The sequence below is a fragment of the Oratosquilla oratoria genome, chromosome 10 (genome assembly GCF_046742065.1).
Source record: "Oratosquilla oratoria isolate Oo_2021 chromosome 10, ASM4674206v1, whole genome shotgun sequence".
NCBI lineage: Eukaryota > Metazoa > Arthropoda > Malacostraca > Stomatopoda > Squillidae > Oratosquilla > Oratosquilla oratoria.
The window spans coordinates 15,038,593-15,042,682 of NC_134786.1; positions in this window are offsets into that span (position 1 = coordinate 15,038,593).

Below are 4,090 nucleotides of genomic sequence, written 5' to 3' on the forward strand. Positions count from 1 at the left end.
CACGAAGGTCATCTTTGGAGGTTGGTGTGAAGGTGACGTTAGGGGGGGAGATTCGCCACGGGGGGCAAGTCGGGTTCAACCGTTTCTTCAGGGACGTGGATGTCAAGGTTTCTGAGTGTGTTGCACACTGTAGTGACGAGGTTGCGGCCTCCTGGTCGAAGTGGGAGGCGGGGTGCACTGTCAGGTTCGAGCGACGCTCTGATGGTAGCAGTAAAGTTTGGGGACAGATAGGGCGATCGGAGGCATTTTACAGAGAGAATGGCCATGTTAGCATATATTCTCTCTACAAGCGAGGGTAGACCAAGTTCACTTTGCATGTTAACGATGCGAGTCGAAGGAGGGCAACCTAAGATAAATCTCATTACTCTATTTTGGAATTTTTCGAGAGGTTCCAAAGCTCTCCTGGGAAGTTGACAAAGGGCAGGTGATAAGTAGTCAACGAGTGATCGAAGAAATGTGGTGTATAGAGTTCTGACCATTGGTAATGAAGCGCCGGTGGAATTTGTGGCAAGCCACTTGATAGGGTTAAAACGGGCCTGCAGACGATCAAGGAGATCATTAACAAGGGGATGGATACGTTGTCGAGTCGGTATGGCTGGAGTGATCCGGGCTGGTACTCCAAGGTATGTGTACTGTGTGCAATGAGGGATAACATCACCTCCCATGTTGAACGTCGGTAGTGCTTGGAGAGTACGAGATGAAAATATTCTGCTCTTCTCAGGGGAAATGATGAGACCACAAGCGGTAGTTGACGTGTAGAAGCCATTTAGGACGAATTGGAGGTCAGCGGGCGAGTTGGAATGGATGCAGATGTCGTCCGCGTAGCAGAGAAGGGTTGTACCGGGAACGTTAGGAAGAAGTGAGAGTAAGCGGTGCATCAAGACGTTAAAAAGAAATGGACTTAGTACGCCACCTTGCGGGTACTCGAGTTTGAACTGCTCGTAGGAACTGCACACACCTCGAAAGATAACACGTGACTTCCTGTTACTCAGATAACCTTGAATCCATCGAAGGAGGTTTCCTTGCACTCCGAAGGTAACCAGCTGGTCAAGAATTATTTCATGGTTGGCTACATCGAAAGCACTTTTGAGGTCCAGGAAGGCAACTACGCTGGTGGGAGAGAGGCGGGTGTAGAGCTCAGTAAGGCAGTGGTGCGTACTTCGACGTGGGAGGAAACCATACAGCTGCGGGGAGAGTTGACCTTGTAGACGATTCATGAGCCGGGCAAGGATGATACGTTCAAGCATCTTGCTGAAGCATGAAGTTAGGGAAATGGGCCTGAATTTATCAGTACCTGGTTTCGGTATCGGAACAATCGTGCTTATAGTCCAGGCTGCAGGTACATGTCCACGAAGGAGGCAGAGGTTGAAGAGGCGAAGGAGGGGGTTGCCAGGAACTTCCAGTAGGAGTCGGAGCACTTGGTATGTAATGCCGTCATCCCCGGGGGCAGAAGTTTTTGTATTAGCTATGGCTAGTCGTAATTCATTCTCCGTAATCGGGACGTCGTCTTCTTCATCTGGGTGGAGAAGAGCAGCCATTAGGTGGAGATTACGGGTGTTGCGACGAGTGGAGAGTGCCTCTTGGATATGCGTAGGAAGATTGTAAGTCTGTGACTGTGACGACCATAAAGTAATGAGGTCCTGGGCGTAGGCGGCTGGACTGTGATGGAGGGCGCTGGGAGGTTGCTTCTTAACGACCCTTTTTACAAGGCGCCCACATGGTCGCGATACTAGTCTGGTGATTTATGGAATCAGTGTATTTCTGCCAAGACTCTTTGTAGGCACAGTTCTGGAGGGCGACCATATTATCCCGTGCTATTTGGTACTGATGTAAAGAATCAGGTGTGGGTTGCGTCTGAAAAGTATGACCAGTAGTCTGTGTAGCTCTCTCCGCTTGGATAATACGGTGGTCCAACGTCCATGAGTGAGGTTACAGGGCGGCGTGGTAGGTGAGCTTTGGTTACATAGCGGCTGTAGAAGTCGTGTGTGGTATTCACTAAGGACGTGTATAGTGCGTCGGGGGATAGGAAGTCAAATGTGGGAAGGAGACTAGAGATGTACGAAATATACGTAGGGCAATATTTAGGAGGAATGGATATACGGGTCCGGTGATGAGGAGTTGGAATCCGAGATGGTATGGAGTAGTATAAACTAAGAGCAATATGGTCGGAGAAGAGAGAAGGAATTGATTGACAGGCGACACGGGATGGCACGAGGCCAGACGTGATGATGTGGTCAACTGTGCCTCCACGTGCATGTGTGGCTCCACCAGTTTCCCATCGTGTGAGTCGGTACCGATGTATGTAGTTGAGTAGAGGGATTCCACTACGGTTGGGGACAGGGGAGGCATCACCAAGAGCAGGATGTCGAGCGTTGAAATCCCCCATATAAATCACTCCACGATTTGTAGGTACTGGGAGGGCAACAAGATTAATAACACCAGGGGCAGAGTATACGTTGCAAAGTCGAAGTTTACCATTGCCCACAGTGACTTCAATTAACTGAAAGGTCATAGTAAGTATCCCTGGAGCATCGAAGGAGCTTGTGTGGCATGTATGCGTGGACGTAAGAAATGATGCCATTCCATGCTGGAAGTATGTATGAGACATAGCCAGACAGCGTAGGTGCTGTGTCGCATGGCTGAGCACCACCGGGAAAGGCTTCTTGAATAAATATTATCTGGGGGTGATGGCGATGGACATATGTCTTCAGTGCAGTGAGTTTCGTGTTATGGCGTATTCCGAAAGCATTCCAGGAGATGACGTGAAGCGATACGAAATCAGAGAATCTTATTACTATGTGCTTTGCGAGAGCCGGAAGAGGTTGGTGTTTGAATGTGGGCGCTGCCAGGCGGAGCATGGGTAGAGGAGTTCAAAGGCGACGAGAGCTTTTCTAGATGGGAGGCAACTGTATCAAGTCGCTCTGTAAGGGCTGTGACAGAGGTGATAACAACTTTGTGAGATTCAACTAGACTGGCAAGTGTGGTTGCTGTGGTAGCCTGTTGGTTAACTAAACTTTCGATACGGGCATCTATGGCATCGAATCGCTTCGTGAGGGCTGAACAGCGGGATTCGAGAGATGCAACAGCTTGGCGAAGAGCTCGTACTTCAGCAGAGTCCGTGGTGCTGGGCGTCGTGAGAGAGGTGGCTGGAAGTGGTGGTGGTGTAGTGATGATAGTGGTGGTCCAAGTCTTTGGGAAGTGGCGTGGGTGTTCGCTTAGTACAGCCATGCCAAACGTTGACCCCTGGTTTATGGCATCGGGGGCACTTCCATCGGGATGTGTCTGGTGGTGGGGATATGGAAAGTTTTGAGGTAGATGCGGAGTCGTCGGGCGTGGTGGGTGGAGTGGGTGGGCGGTGAGGGCAGGAACGAGTGTCATGATTCTCCGCGCACCAGGCACACTTTGCGGGAGCGGAACAGTATCTTGAGATATGTTTGAAGCCCCAGCATTTATAGCACCATGGAATTTTATCTTTCATTTTGCGAAGCTCACAGGGAGGGAGGAAAGGTAGGAAGGGGAACTCTAAGGTAGGCGGCGGTGGTTCAAGTAGGCTCCACGTGATGACTAGTCGGTTGATTGGCGTCCCATTTTGGACGAATCTGCGAGCTGTATGTATCCCTGGATATTCCTTGGCATGAGAGGCATCGATGCTGACAGGGTATCGAGTGAGGAGGTACGTAGGGAATTTACGTGGTCTTTCCGTGGAGTCCTGATGACTAGGCGTAAAGATAATATTTCCCCACTCGTGATACTTGTAATGATGTCTTGTCGTTGTCTTGAAACATAGACGAAACGAGATGTAATAGCTGACATCTTCACCTCAGCCAGCTCACGATCGAGACGGAAAGACTTGGCAACGTTGGAGAGCCACCGAAGTTTCACGTCACAGCTTGAGTTGTCAGGGAAAGTTAATTTGACATATTTCTCTCTGGGAGCAAAGGCAGGAGCCTTGACGGCGAAGTATAGGACGAGATTGGGGGGTAGGGGTGGAGATGGAGTGATATCATAAGCTTGTGTCTCTGTCATTGGATTCTTCTTCGATGATTTAGCAGCAGGAGAAGGTGGTGGGCTGCTATTATTGGAGACTTCA